General features: G+C 37.0%; 1 protein-coding gene across 3 annotated transcripts in view; it reads right to left on the reverse strand.

The window, feature by feature from the left end:
* RGS7 (regulator of G protein signaling 7) overlaps positions 1-17,234 on the reverse strand; it is a 565,752-nt gene that overhangs the window by 252,962 nt on the left and 295,556 nt on the right. The gene's annotated exons all lie outside the window — the stretch shown is intronic.

Below are 17,234 nucleotides of genomic sequence, written 5' to 3' on the forward strand. Positions count from 1 at the left end.
TTTTCATCAGTAATTTACTGCATCTCCTGAGAATAGTTGATATTGTTGACTGTCCCATCTTTCTGAAAGCACTCTCCTCCCTTGAATTGGATGACCCAGCACTCTCTGGCTTTTCTCTCACTTATCACGGTACTTTGCTTGGTCTTCATTTCAGGTTTCACTCCCCCTACTTGTATCTACAATGTGTCTATCTCCCAGGGCTGGGTCATAAGCCCTTCTCTTCTTACTCTACACATCCTCCTCTGAAGATCACATTTGCTCCCTTGGCCTTGCTCTACCATCTACATGTTGATGATTTTTAAAAATATCCAGTCCAGATCTCTTTCATGAGCTTCAGACATGGTATAATGATAAAAAGTGATAACCTACATTAAACATAGTTTGATATAAGTAGAGTGATGTATGTGTGGGGTTGCTTAGTTAGCACTTGAAGTGCACAAATGAGGAATCCACTTTCCAGAGACGGATAGTTAACATCTGGAGAAACTAATCAGCGATCCATATTCCAGAGGTGGCTTTATAACTGCTTCATATTATGTCATCACAGTCTCTTCCAGAAGGTTTAATTGGATAATGATGCTTGAAATAATTCTTTGTTTGTGAAATGAGTGAAAGACAAACTGTATGCTTAGTTATATGAAGGAGTATAAAGATCCAGCAAGTCCAGCATCATACATTTAGAGAATCACTCGAGGTCTAGCCTTGATGGACCTGTGTCTCCCCACTTCAGAAAGAGCTTTGTCACCTGACTCAACCATACAGGTGACTAGTCGCATCACACAAAACACCAGACACAAAGTTCAAAATAAGTATCATGTAACTTGGCTGCCTATTAGATATTACCTTGTATCTTAAGTTCAACATGTTCATAATTGAACTGATCACCTTGGCCCAAACTTAGTCCTCCCTCCGTATTCTTCTTAGTGAATGGATCCACATATACTCAATGGTCTAAGCAAAAAATCTGGACATTACTTTTAACTTCTCCCAATTCCTCCTTTCCCACAATTAATCTCAAATAATTATCAAATCTCATCAACCATATAACCTAGGCATTTCTCAAACCAATCCATTCCCTCTGTCTCCATTGGTACCACCCAAACCTAGGCTCTCAGCTCCTCTCTCTCCTGGGTTACTACAGTGACTTTCCAACTGGTTCATCTGCCCCTGGTCATGCCCCTTCTAATCTATTCTGTACCCATCAGCCAGAATGACTCTTACAAAATGAAAATCTGTAGTCTAATTATATTGTAATTATTTACTGTAAAGTAAGGATAATATTAAAAATATCTAATTGTTAATAATATAAGGTTCAGTCATTCGGAACAAATGCCATTTTAATTAAAATGAACAATGGTTGTAAATGTTACTTGAAAAAAAAAAACAGGTTTTTGTGCACTGTATGCCCTACTAGTCCATAAACTCTGTCAGGTTGTAGATTGGCTATTCCGATGTTAACCTTTGTATCCTCAGTACCTAATACTGCTTAACAAATGAAAGAAAATGAATGAGAAAGTGATTCAGTCAATTAATCAAACCAACCAATATTTTCAACCTGGTTTCAGAACCAATTCTTAACCTAAGTTGGGGGTGAAAAGTAGTGTGGAATTTGGTGACCTAACACTTTTTTATTCAACATCGAATCACATTTGCTGCTTTTCTAGTCCTGACATTGAAGCACACACAGCTTATTAACTGTCTCATTTTCTTATCTCTTTAGAAAAGTGGGTGATTCCCTTTCTTTCCCCACCCAGTTACCCTCTTAAGGACTGGAGTATGCCCCAAACCTAGAGGTTGATGTCCTGGACTTCTGAGTTCAACCAACTTCTCGATTTTCTACCAAGGTTGAGTTCAGTCCAGTTCAACAAATATTTATCTACAGTCTTGGAATATAATGATGAAGGAGTCAAGCTCTATTTCCCTTTAAGAATGCACCATACATTGGTGAAAATAGACAAGCAAGTGAATGATTTAATTAAAAAAGTGTTAACACTGGATTATCCCACAAGGCAGACTAAACTGAGATTTAGCATATCAGTGTAGCAGGGCATTAAGAAATTGAAAAAAAAATTAAGAGTCTGATAATTAAGATTGAGAACTTGGTAGATTCCTTTAACCTTGTATCATCATTTAATATTATTTTTATTTTGAATTACACATGGAGTTACACAATATAAAGACCCAATATAAAGGGTCTCTAAAAGTCTTAATCCATCTCTAATAAATACTAAGTCAGTGTTTTAGTTCCTTGGCTGCTAAAACAAAGACCATGCAATGGGTTAGCTTAAACAATGGGAATTTATTGGCTTATGGTTTTGAGGCTAGGAGAAGTCCAAAATCAAGGCATCAACCAGGTGATGCTTTTTCCCAGAAGTCTAGAATTCTGGGGTTGGCTGCCAGCCATCTTTGGTCCTCGGCTCTTCTGTCACATGGCAATGCACATGGTGGTCTCTCTTGGCTTCTCTGGGTTCCACTGACTTCTGGCTTCTTCCCATATATGTATGTCTGAATCTGATTCTGCTTATAAAGCAGTCAAGTAATAGGATTGAGACCCATCCTGATATGGTTGGGCTACACCTTAACTGAAGTAACTTCATCAAAAAGTCCTATGTACAATGAGTTTACATCCACGAATGGATTAAGAATATGTTTTTTGGGGGTACGTAGCTTCAAGCCACCATAGATATAGTCGTAAATAGGGGGCCGTGGGAAGATACAGGAGTACTATTTAGTGAGCCTGAAGCAGGGGAAGGTAGTCAAGAGAAGAGAATGTATTTTAGAAGAGATGCTGCTTGAGCTAAATTTTGAGGGACACATTAACCAGGTGAAGGTATGGGGAGCTGGGGGAGGTATGCATTTTCCTTGGGATGGGGGGGAGGGATCCACTCATCGCTCTGAGTTAGATCTTCTAACACTTCCCACTGGCCTAGGGCATCATCTATCATTTCCTTGTTATCTAGTATAACTCCGCCACACTGAACTTTCTCTCTTTGCCCAATACTCAGTCTGTACCACCTAATAGGTACTTCTTGTTCTAAGCCTCATGCTTGGCTATATCTCAAGATTCAAGAACCATAAGCCATTTGTTCTATTCTAGTAAGGCCAGCTTGCTCACTGTTTCTAATTTTGCTTTCCCTTCAATGATTACCTACTTCTCTTAGTCATTAAGCAAATGGCAGTTTGCACCATCACCATCTTTCAAAACTTTATTCACAATGTGCCTTCTATAGGGAATATTTCTAAATTGATAGAACCATGAATGCATATTCCTTCTGACAAAATGTGACCAACATGTTTTCATTTAGAGTTGTATATTCACAAATCTGTAACCACAGAAAATAAATATCTGTATAGCTAATCATAACTAATGTCATTTAACCAAGACTATAGACTTCTAAGATGATTGCCTCCCCTCTCTCATTGACAACCATTGTCCTGCCATCACATTGAATGCCTAGTACGTCATGTGCACTGTATAATCATAAAGGTCATCAAATCCTCACTTAGTTTTTGTTTAGCCTTATTCCCTCACCTACAATTTCTCATCAGTATTAGATTATTGGTGAAAATTTGATCAGAGTGAGGTAGGAAAACACAAATTACTTAAATCTCTTGATTTTATTTAATAATTTTGAAAAGATAGAACATTTAATGTGGGAGCAATATCAAAACACATCACCTAAAACTAAGTTGTTTTCCCCAGAATCTGTAATTACTGAATTGTCTCCTGAGGCTGCTAATGTCTTCTCAGCTCTTTCTTGGAAGAAAAATAAACAAATGCAGTCCACTGTTTCCTAAATGGCTCCTTGCTCCCCTATAAATACTAAGGCAATATTTCACAAATTGTGCTCCTTAGAATTGTGTTCCTTACAGCATTCTTTTGAGGTACTCGAGAAGAAAGCTTCTTTGGTGAAATAACTTTGGACAACACAGTATGGTATAGCTCTTGTTTGGCGTTTCACAATCAACACTAATGATAAAGGCACTGTCATAATACAGCAAATAATCTAGTTTTGCTTTGTTAAACCCTTCATTTCATAAGTGTATTTGAGCAGAGAACACATTTTTCTCCCACAACATCCTTACCAACACAATTCCATACAACACTGGATTGGAAAATGCTGTATATATATATATATATATATATATATATATATATATATATTGTCCCTTCCTTTGTATTCATAGTGTATTCATAGATATTAGTGTTATGTGGTCTGAGACATTTATTTTGAAGTTTATATAGTAATTCAAAGTAATAAATATCTTTTTAATACTTGTTTTGTTTGATGCATTACATAAGCACAGACAGAAGAGTACTTCAACACTAGTTCTTTACTTGTATAAAGCTAGTGGGGATTATCCCAATTTCTATAACTGTGGCTATTACTACTGGGAGGCAAAAGATGCAAAATGTAAATACAGAAATTCTAAGGCATAAAACATTAGCATTGAACCATAATGCTACAATCTAAGCAGAAATTCCATTACTTGGTTGATGGTGGAACATAAAGCCTGAGTTTGATTACCACATAAAATTACTTAATATTCTATTCTAAAAAAGGCCAGTAAAACTCTTCTTTTTGGCTTGGATTAGGGCCCTGTAAACTGCCAGGAGAACTGCAGGCTTCCACACAGAGATTCAAAGCAAAATTACAGCTTCTCAACATGTAAACTGCAGGAGGGAGGTGATTTAGTCAAGAGGTCCCAGTGCAGTTATTTTAAACACGGGGTATGTTCTCTTTACAGGTGCAGGACTCATTTATCTGAGAATCATTTAAAACTTTCTGATTTTACCTGCCATTCTTTTTACAGAACTCCATCCTCTGTTTCCTAAAGATTGTTTGAAATAACAAATGAGTAGAGGATTGAAAGGATTTCAACTTCAGTCCTTTACTGAGTCAGAATAAAGCTGGTTAAGTTTCATTGTAAATTACTGAAAATATTCTAAATAAATAAAAACAATCACTAACCAGAAATCATAGGAATAAAACCTCAGATGTTGATCCATGATATCCTTTAGTTTCCATAACGGTGTCATATCACCACAACCCAATTTAATACTTTTTTTGCACTGGAACCAGTGCAGAGAGCATTGTATCCCTTCCTGTTTTCCAACATCAAGCAACTCCTTATAATACTCACTCATTTATTCATTGTTCCATTTAGCAAATATTGCTGGCAGTCTACAATGTGTCAAACACTACTTTAGTTTTCTATTACATTTGTAAATGATAGTGATATTATAATACATGAAATCAATGTTTGCTTTTGCAAACCAGGTAAAAGATACCTGTACTGAAGAATCTTGGAGATTTTATCAAAAATCAAAGCAACTGATACTTGAGGGAAATCAGATGAAGGCTGAGAATTTTATAGGTTAGTGTTTTTTGTAAGATGCCTGCATCAGAGCCACTTGAAGTGCTCATTAAAAATGCAGAGTCATAGATCCAAATCAGACTATCTGAGGTCAAGACCCAGGAATCTGCATTTTAACCAGAATGCCAGGTGCTCCTTGTGCACCTGGAGCGTCAGGAAGCCCGATGATTAGAGAGGCTAAGAATGGGCCTAGCAGATGGAGTTCTGAACACAGTCTCTTCAACAAAAACCCTTCTACTTTTAACTCATTGACGGATTCCTGTATGATGTCTTCAGAAATAAAATGGGCTCCAGTGCCATAGCTTCTTTAAAAATCACTTAAGTGTAACATCACTGGGAATTCATATATATGAGACTTTTTAGCTTAACTTGTCGTTATATTTTAAGCTTGGCATCAAAGAGGAAACATAGATTTTGGAATCCTATACACCTCCAATGATTGCTAGTTGTGTAAGCTTGACAAATTCTCTGTGGACCTTGGTTTTCTCATCTATAGAGTGAGGGGTGGGGCAACAATGGGAAATAATAACAAGGTGATTATTCAAATTAAAAGACTTTATAAAGCACCTAGCAAAGGACTTGGCATGTAGAGGTGGCTCCACAAGTTTCAGCCTTCACCCCCTCCCCAATTTTACCAGCTTTTATGAGGATTTTAATTAAAAAGTGGCCATGCAAAAACTATTTTTTGTGTTTTCTGCAATACTGTTTGTGAAGACATTGGATTTTATATTGCCTGAAATACCAAATGTTACATTTCCTTTAGAATTTGTGAGCAGGATTGATTTCATTGCTTTAAAACATTATATTTCCATTTTGTATCAATGAAAATTATTTAAGCCATCATATTTCTTTTTAGCTTATATTTCCAGAAAGTTTGGGTGCAAAATTAATGATCAATAATAGAAAATATTTCTCACTCTCCATATATTTTTTATATTTGTTTTACAAGAGCAAATTATTTATTTATTTAATAAATCTCTTTGGCCACCCAATGCATTTATTGAGACAGTACATTGTAATGCCAAATGGAATAGCTAAAGTCTGATTACTTGGGAGAAAATAAATTTCATTCATTAGTTGAGTGATGTTAGGCAAGTTATTTTTTAGCCTTAAACTCTTCAAGTAATAAATTAGGCTAATAATAGTACTTGTCCCATAAGATTGTTGTGGGGATTGGGCAACATAAATTATATATGGCCCTTAGAACAATATCTGGTGTCTGATATGCACTCTAATGATGGTATTTAGCATTATTTACCAGACAGAGAGTAGCTAACTGAAGATTACATAGAAAAAAGGGCAAGTAAACTACCTCTGATCTTACCGTGGAGGTAAGTGTAATATAAAACATACTTTAGAAATGAATAATGTAGTAAATGATATTCTCATTTATCTCATCTTATACAGGAAAACTCTACTACTTATATGTAATTGTTATTTGGATACCACTCCTAAGTCAATGAGTTGAATGTATAAGCAACCAGAAATGTGTATTCACTGATACAAAATGGACGTAGAACCCAGACGAGTCTAGTTTACGCTAGGCTAGAATGGTCTCACTCAAACAGATCATGCTGAAGAAATGCAGACCCTTGTGGCTAAGTTTGGAAAGGTCTGCCTAGCCTGAGCAATGCAAACGAAGGGCTTGCATTCACTGAGCTCCTGTGGTTGAGGATAGTTGAAGAGCTCATTTTTCTTTCCTTCTCCCTACCCATACTGGAAGTTCGCTACTATTAAAAATATAACAATTTGAGATATTGATTTAATATTTGCAATTGTCAACACCGTGTCATAAACAAATAGCTCTTACAGCATTTTTTCTTTTTTCCTAAGGAGCCCAACTCTCCACTTTCTGTTATCTTACTCCCCAAATTGTAATCACCATACACCTAAGAACCACTTAAAGACACTCACTGAAGCTTTTAAATAAAGGTACAGTACCTGTCTGAATTAAGAACAAGAACACCAAAACTGAAATCTATTTAGAGGTGGTGTGTGGACCATTACTGCAAGACTTCCTAGCTGTTACATGTGAGACAAACTGCTTGCCCTCCTAGCTCATTGTGGGAGGAAACAAAATAGAATCGTCAGACAAATTTGTTAAGAAGCCTCTGGGATCATTGAGACAAGTAATCACCTAATTTGTGGCAGAAAGATAAGAAAAGAAATGCTTCCTTCCTGGACTAAAATACAGTGTGTCCTACTTTGCATAGTTTTGTATCAAGTTTTGGATTTTCCAAAGGGTTTAATGGCCAATTAGCTGTGTCAAGTTGCCAGTTGTGTCATTAAGGCTAATGTTCCATTTCTGGTGAAACGCTGCAATAGTTAGATGAAACTGAGGATATGATCTCTACTATGTGTTGGTGTTTGATTCAGTTAGGTGCTCATTTCTATTTCTATTGTGGTATTTATAAGGCTGTGAAGATCATTGTATATCTCTCTCCTTGCTAGACTGGAACTCCTTAAGGATAAGAATTGCACCTGATTTATCTGTGTATTTCATGATCCTTGCACTGTGCTACGCACTTAGTAGGCACTCAATAAATATTTTTTAAATAAGTGGGAATAGTTTGAGGATCACTGAGAACTATCTTTCTAGGGGTTTGAGTACTGATTGAGAGAACATTCATGAAAAACCAGAAACATGCTGAGAAACAAGACCTTTTCTAAGATGAAGATTTGCAAATAGGTTAATAATTACAGAGATAATTATAATCAGCATAACATTTTATGTTTTAAATAATTAGTTTCTGGCCTAATGATTTAGGTGCATGGGTAACTGCTCTCATCTAAATGATACGGACAGAGAATAGAATTAATGGGCTGAGTCCAAAAAGATGGAAGCATAAAAATAAAGCCCTACATTTAGGTTTTTAAAAAAGCACAATGTAGAATAGAGCAGGCTTGACAGCATCTCATGTGGAACAAAGGGGTTTTATATTTGTTGACCACAAGCTCCTCAGCAGCCAATACAGGGGTGAAGGTAAATCAAGAAGTGAATATAGAATTCAGCTGCAGTAATTCAAGGGGTAGGTCAGTATTTTTACAAGAGAAAGAAAAGTTTACTTTGGACTTTTGGGTTCTGTCCATATATTATGTACATTAATTGTATACTATTCATAAGTCTAATAATCATATTTTTAAAGTCCCATATTATACTAAATAATAGAAGCCAAGGGAAAGTGGAAATTGTGGATTTCCTATAGCTTTTTCTTATTCTTCTTTATGGTAACTAACAACCAAAGCAAAAACTTCCTGAGCATTTACTGTGGCCGGGCACTCCGATAATACATCACATATATTAACTCATTTCATTGTTACTGCAACTAGTATTACACCCTTTCCATAGATGAGGAAACAGATGCACAATAGAGTTAGGTAACTTGTCCAAGGTCACAAAGTTCATAGATAGAAGAGAGGGGTGTTAACCCAGGGAGCGTGGCTTCAGGATCTGCATTCTTTCATCAGCTCACCATATTGCCTCTTTTCTGAAGGGGTTGTAAATGGCATGAGAAGAAAGCTGTATAATTTATTTTACAGTATTGGCAAATGGTAAAAATAATTTTATTTTTAGAAAACAGAAAGCACATTAGAAGTGTGTGACTGTATATATGTATGTGTCTGTGTGTGTGTGTGTGGATATATATATTTTAATTTGATCAAAATCTTGTTCTTTAAATTACCAGAGATATATAGGTGTTTTCTAGAAGTGGATTTTTTATATAGGTAATGCATTAATAACTGATTCTCCCCATTCCATTTCTCCAGAGATGCAATGCTCATCTATACCTAATTGTAATGTCCCCTGGCAAATGCCATTTTCTTTTAATCCATTCCTATGGGTGGGACCTTTTTATCATGTTATTTCAATAGAGATGTGACCTACCCCACTTAAAGTGGGTCTTGATCCCCAAACTGGAGTCCTTTACAAAAGGATAAAGAATGCACAGAAAAAACCCAGAGAGCTCAGAGAAGCCCCAGAGAAGCAGAGAGACAAGGACACACCCACAGAAGCGGAGAGAGGAAGCCACTGAAGACAGAAGCTGAGAGCAGTGAAACATGGAAGAGAAGGACCAGCTGATGCCGGCCACGTGCCTTTCCTTGTGACGGAGGTGTCCCCGATGCTGGCGGCCTTTCTTCAGAGTCCAGGTATTGTCCTATTGATGCCTCAAATTGGACATTTTCATGGCCTAAGAACTGTAAATTATAAGTTAATAAATCCCCATTGTAAAAGCCAACCAATTTGTGGTATATTGCATTCTGGCAGCTTTAGCAAACTGAAATAGTTTGCATCTTCATAATTTTTTTCCATATAAATTAATAAAGTAAAAATTGTATTATTATATTAATGACAATCCTAATGAGAAGAATTTATACAATGATATTAGATCCCTCTGGGGAGGGAGTTTGGTACATACCCTATTCTAATCAATTTTTCATATGTGGATTTTTGTACTGATGAAATAGGAAATCATCCATGAGGTTATGGCTAAAAAAGATGTTGGAGAATGTACTAAAATGCACTAGAAATACACTCTAGTTTCTTATTGATAATTGTGAGAAATCCAAAAATGTGCTAATCAAAGTGCCCTTGATATCAACAGAATAGAGGGAAATTCCACTGAAACAAAAAGATGACAGAAAAAAAAAATTGATGTGAATCTGTATTAGGAGAAATGTATATATCACAAATGCCTTATTTTTTCCTGGATATACATACACTCACATACATACACACATAAATCTATATGTATATGTATGTATATATGTGTATATGTGTGTGTGCATGCATGTATAGTCATTTAATGCTTACAACAACCTTGTCAGAAAGGTATTACCCACATTTTCCTGATGAGAAAATTGTTTCAGATACTTTGTCCTGTGATACACACAAATTAGACAGGTTCCACAGTGAACCATTTTTATGAAAGATAAATTGATCAATTGGCTCTTAATAATTTGAAGTTTTATTCCAGACAGCCCACTAATCCAAAGAAACCTGTGGAATTCTCCACAGCTTGACAGAAATGTAAAAAGCTGCATCCAAGATGTCCTTAGAGTAGGCCAAACAAAATCAATTCACTTATGATTTATTGCTTTTATAAGCTGGGGAATTAGAGCTTTTCTAATCTTAGTCAAGCAATTGTTTTCTGGCCTCATTGCAAAACTGCTTTTTAAGTTCACCTTGACCTAAAGATGACTTTACAAAATGCTCTACCAAGCTGTGAAAATGTTGTTTGCCATATATGCCTTGATGAGGGCCAAGCTAGCCTGTATGAGAGGATGGCTACACCCATGGCTACACCGTGGGCAGTGCTGCCCTGGTGGGAAGTAGCAAAGCAAGCTCAGAGGAAGTGCAGGCCGGGCTGGGAATGGACAATATTTATATTAGGCATGGAATGATGAATGCATGAAAATATTATGAGTCCAACAGAAAGCCATGACTCGGTAACTAGACATGGAGTATGTGCTGGTTTGTGTCTATTGTGTCCCCCAGAAAAAGCTGTGTTCTTTGGTGCAATCTTGTGGGGCAGACATATAGTGTTTATTAGGTTGGAATATTTGGATTGGGTTGTTTCCATAGAGATGTGCCCCACCCAACTGTGGGTGATAACTCTGGTTGGATGGTTTCCATGGAGGTGTGGCCCCACCCATTCAGCATGGGCCTTGATTGGTTTACTAGAGCACTATATAAGCTCAGACAGAAGGAGCGAGCTTGCTACAGCCAAGAGGGACACTTTGAAGAATGCACACAAGCTGAGAGAGGAGCTGGGGCTCAGACAGACATTTTGAAGATGGCTGTTGGAAGCTGATGCAGACATTTTGGAGAATGCCATTTTGAAATGCAACCTGGGAGCAAGCAGACGCCAGCCACGTGCCTTCCCAGCTAACAGAGGTTTTCAGGACACCATTGGCCACCCCCCAGTGAAGGTACCCAATTGTCAATGTGTTACCTTGGACATTTTACGGGCTTAAGACTGTGTAACCAAATAAACCCCCTTTTATAAAAGCCAATCCATTTCTAGCGTTTTGCATTCTGGCAGCATTAGCAAAATGAAACAGAATATACTGTGGCATGTCCCCACATTTGGAGGAGAATATGGGAGAGAATCTGTGCTATGCACATAACTCAGAGGGGTGAATAATGACAATAAAATATGTCTATTGCTTCTCAAAAAGTTTGCCAAGAGGATTAGGCTTCCATTACAAGCAAATTTTGTGAACACTGAACAAAAAAAAGCTTGATTGATCTCTTTTTCTTTGTAAGCAGTTTTATTGATATATATTCACATACCATACAATCCATCCAAAGTGTACAATCAATGACTTTTAGTATAATTACAGAGCTGTGCATTCAATACCACAATCAATTTTGGAGCATTTTCATTACTCCAAAAAGACAAGCCCCATACCCCTTAGCAGTCACTCTCAATCCTTCTATCCTTCCCCAGGCCTACATAACCACTAATCTAATTCTATCTCTATAAATTCCTTTATATTTACATTTTATATAAGTGGAATCACATAACATGTAGTACTTTGTGTCTGGTTTCTTTCATTTAGCATCATTTTTAAAAAATTATTGCTAATTTTTTAATTAGAGAAGATATAGGCTTATAGAAAAGTGATGTAAAAAATACAACATCCATATATATTCCCCTATTGTTGACACTTCGCATTAAATGTGTGGTACCTTTGTTAAAATTGATGAAAGAATATTAACGTATTACTGTTAACTATAGTTCACAGTTTACATTAGGTGTACTTTTCCCACATACCACTCCATTATTAACAGCTTGTAATAGTACTATACATTTGTTAAAATTCATGAAAGAACATTCTCATAGTTGTACCGTTAACCTGAGTCCATCATCCACAACAGGGTTCTCTGCATTATATAGTCCCATGGTTTGCTTTCCAACTTTCATTTTAGTAACATACCCGACCCCAAATTTCCCCTTTCAACCACAATCACCAACATCATATTTCAGTGCTGTTAATTACACCCACAATAATATGCTAACATCTCTTCTATCCCTTTGCAAACATTTACAATCAACCTAAATAGAAATTCTGTACAAATTAAGTACCAGCTCCCCTTTCTCTACCCCCATTCTGTCTCGTGGTAACCTATATTGTAGATTCTAACTCTATGAGTTTGCTTATTATAATTAGTTCATGTCAGTGAGATCATACAATGTTTGTCCTTTTGCATTTGGCTTATTTCACTCAACATAATGTCCTCAAGGTTCATCTATGTTGTTGACTCATCAGGACTTCATTCCTTCTTACAGCTTGATAATATTTCATCATATGTATATACCACATTTTGTTTATACATTCAAAGGCTGATGGACTTTTGAGTTGCTTCCATTTTTGGAAACTGTTAACAAAGCTGCTATGAACATCAGTGTGCAAATGTCTGTTTGAGTCCCTGCTTTCAGTTCTTTGGGGTATACACCTAGCAGTGAGATTGCCAGATCATATGGTAATTCTATACTTAGCTTCCTGAGGAAACACCACACTTTCTTCCATAGTGGCTGAACCATTTTCCATTCCCACAAGCAGTGAATAAGTGTTCCTATTTCCTTACATCCTCTCCAACATGTGTAGTTTTCTGATGTTTAATAATGGCCATTCTAGTAAGTGTGATATGATATTTCATTGTGGTTTTGATCTGCATTTTCCTAATAGCTAGTGTTGCTGAGCATCTTCCCATGTGCTTTTTAGTTGTTTGTATTTCTTCTTTGGAGAAATGCCTATTTAAGTCTTTTGCCCATTTTTAAATTGGGTTGTTTGTCTTTTTATTGTTGAGTTATAGGATTTCTTTATATATTTTGGAAATTAAACCCTTATCAGATATATGGTTTCCAAATATTTGCTCCCATTGAATGGGATGCCTTTTTACTTTTTGACAAAGCCCTTTGAAGCACAAACCTTTTTATATTTGAGAAGGTCCCTTTATTTCTTCCTTCATTGCTTGTGCTTTGGGTGTCCTCTTTCTTTATATTACTAATCACATATTCTCTAGCTATCTGGAAGACAGGAGGCATTTTCTATAAAAACCTAGAATTAAGGACTACTTTAAATTTTTTCCTATCTCAGTAGGAATTTAAGCTTAGTTTAAAACTTGGAAATATACTCTGAAATTTCAGTTTTCCATCTCCCTTTCTAGGTAGTTTGTTTTTGACTATACTGATTACATCTTAGACAACAGGGTAGTTCTCAGAACTAGTGTGCTTTCCCATCACAAAATAAAAAAATATCCATTCACTTTTTGTAGCATTAATTTAGTAGAACTTCTATGGTCCTCTTAATCATTGATCCTGAAAAGAAGGTCAGATTAGTCCTGGAATAATGTAGAACATAGATTAATCATTGAATCCCTCAATTTGTTTTTTATCTTAGAAAACACATCTGAGATTAAAGATAATTATAACCAAGCAAAAATATGTCATGCCTATGTTCACACCTTGTTTCCATACTTATTAGCATGGTGCTTTTAACCAAGATATTTTTGTTCTCTCATCTTCAGTTACTTTGCTGCAAAATAGGAATGAAATCATCTCTGTTCACCTCACAGGGCTGTGAAGAGGCTCGAATAAAATACTATGTTAGAGCTTTCTTAATTATTAACTGCTAAATTAATTCTAAGATAAAATTTTACTAAGAATACTGTACTTTAAGCCTGTATTTTAAAAATGAGCTGTTATTTAAAATTCTATGAACACCTTCAATTGCCTTATATGATTAAACTCATCAGAACAAAATGCAAATAACGTTAAATAATCAAAAGTCAAATCAAGAAATCTAAGATGAATATTCAAGTCTGAATTCTGACTCTCACTAACCCTATGTTTATTAAATCACATCACCAATCCTGGCTTCTCTGCATTTGTCTATAAATGAACATGCAACCACCCTCCCTACCCCACTGAAGAAAGAAAAAAGGAAGAGGAAGGGAAGGAATGATAGAAAATGAAGTACTAAGTGATGTTCATTCTTAACTAGCATCACCCTTTGACTTACTGAAGAATTTCTTATTATATTCAAATTTCCTAGAGTAAAAGTTGAAATTATTAGTCTAAGAAATGCATAGAACTGGAAGGTAGTATTTATGACATCTCCTGTTAAAGATCTGCAATCTAGCAAGCTAACTGGTAAATACATTTGAGAGATATCTGATAGGCATACAGCATATCTTCATGAGTTAAGCTAGGTGGAGGTAAAAAACAAAACCTTTCATAAAGACATCACAGTGTTAGATATCTTCAGAAGGCCTTGAGAAGTGCTAAGTGTAGGATGACAGCTCTGCCTCAGTGCCCTGCTAACTTTGCATGTCTCCCCATAGGCCATGTGGGCAAGCCTCGGCCACAGTCTGACCCATGTCTTGGTGGAATGCCCCGTGATCCTTCTTCGAACATGGCAAGATGGGCAGTCTTATGATGAACTGTCACATGGCCACTTCTCATGTACCCTTCTGTCTTGTAGGAGGCTCCCCATCTTGCAAAAACTTGCCATGAGGCTGTTTGCCAGCTACTTCCCTCATTCCAGGGAGGCAAAGAATTTTATATCTCATCCTTCTTTGGGTACAACTGCAGGTTATAAACCACTTAGCTGCAGTCTAGAATTGACTTCTCAACTACAGAGCATCCCACCGCTCATGTCATCTGTCTTCCGGCCCTTCCAGTCTGGTGTTTTCCTATTGGAATAGGAACATGGCAAACTGACACCATGCTGTTCTTACTTTTGCTGTTTGTATAAGTAAAAAACTGAATACATTTGGACCTATTGTTTCCTTACTAGCCAAATTTATGGCAGTGGGGCAAGTCAGCTAGGAGCTGACCCTGCGTTGCTGCTTAGGAACTGCTCAGCCGCCTGACAATAGATGTCTTGAAAAGATAACAAACATTTATTTAGTATCTTCTGTGATCTCAAGGAGCTCACAGATGAAAAGGATTGGAAGAGGGATGCAGCACCAGAGAAAAATATAAAAAAATAAATAAATTTTTAAAAAAGGGTGATCATAAATGTAAGAAGCTGAATATGAAAATTATTAAGAAAAGTACAATGCAAAATTATGCTTTAGAGACACGAAAATGTTTACAAATCTTAACCTTTAAATTATATAAACCCAGAATCACTTTTGTTTTTAAATTGAAATTTACTATTTGTGAGCTTAAAGAAGAATAAACTTTAATAAATGTATTGGGAACATACAGGCAAACAGATTTTAAGTTCCATCATTTATACTCTAAATTCCGGTAGACAGTATACCTCCCTCACTGGCCAGTCTTATAAGCTCTCTTACCTGCAGGGCACTTTCTGTGTCACATGGCCTTCGCTGTCCTCAACCCTGAAGAAATACGTGCTGGACTAATGAAGCTGAATCTCTGATTTTGCATATGTCTGCACCTGTCTCTGTATATAATGTCATCCCTCTTGACTTCCAAACCACTTTAGTATGGAAACAAAAAACAGCATAGAAAAGCATTTTCTCTGGGCCCCAGTGACTTTCTCCAGAGGGGAATCTCCTAAGATCCCAGTTAGGTAGTGTGCACATGATTGTCAGCACCCTGGGTCAGGTTGGGGGAAGGAAGTTGTTATGGATGGAGTGTTGTCCCCCAAAAAGATATGTTGAAGTCCTAACCCCTAGTTCCTCAGAAGGTGACCTTATTTGGAAATAGGGTAATTTCAGGTAGAATTAGTTAAGTTAAAATGAGTGCAAAGTGGTGTATGACTGGTGTCCTCATAAGAAAGGGATGAAGAGACACAGAGAGAAGATGCCATGTGAAGACAGAGGCAGAGACTGAGTTATGCCTCAAGCCAAGGAGCACCAAGGAATGCCAGCCACCACCAGCAGCCAGGACAGAGACCTGGGACAGATTCTTCCCTAGAGACTTCAGAGGAAGAGTGGCCCTGCTCACACCTTGATTTTGGACTTCTAGCCTCCAGAGCTGTGAGACATACATTTCTGTTGTTTTAAGCTACCACATCTCTAGCACTTTGTTACAGCAGCCCTAGGAAGCCAAGACAGGGGCCAACGTCCTTCAGATCAGTCATGCAGATTTGCACTGATTTGCCTTTTCCACCCCAGGTATCACCAGTGTACCTGGTATTTTCAAGTTGGGAGCTTCCCAATATCTCCAGAGAATAAAATTCTGTGGCCCTGCCAGGAGGTTGCTTCAAGTAGGAAAGGGGCCAGGGGATCCAGCTGCTTGAGATCCATTCTTTTATCAAATCCATCTGTTTCCAGCCCTGTTCCTCAACTAAGTCTTTGTACCTGGGGGCAAACACAGAGTTCAGGGTTGGGGGGCTGGGGCACAAACTGGCTCATTTCTCACTAGTGTCTCCCTGTTGGGAGTTGGGTTGTAGCTCTACACACGTTGCTAAGGCAATCATTACTATTCTGTCACTTTCCTTATTCCAAAAATAATTATTCACATCTCTCAACCATTGTTTCCTTTCCTCCTGTTCTCCTTGTCCTTGTAGGTTAATACCTTTTTTTAAAAATTCCTTTATTGTCATTAGCAAGGGTTTGGAGAAGAATAGGAGATAAATTCTATTGATCAGTCTTCCATTCATAATGAGAAATTCCCAGGACAATTGAGTAGAATATGCCTCCTAATTTTGGAATCAGTAGTGCTTTGTACAGAACTTGACGGTTGAAGGTGCTCAATGAGAAATCTTCACTGAAGAAGTGGCAATGTATGATAAATGAAGACCTTAACTGCAAAGTTAGATCAATTACTTTGGGTCAGCAAACAATTTCTGAGCAGATGAAGTTTAGGCCATAGACCTCAGTGATCAAAGTAGAGACAATTAACTGTCTTTGTATCTTAGCTTATTTTAAT

The sequence above is a fragment of the Choloepus didactylus genome, chromosome 2, assembly GCF_015220235.1.
Source record: "Choloepus didactylus isolate mChoDid1 chromosome 2, mChoDid1.pri, whole genome shotgun sequence".
Taxonomy (NCBI): domain Eukaryota; kingdom Metazoa; phylum Chordata; class Mammalia; order Pilosa; family Megalonychidae; genus Choloepus; species Choloepus didactylus.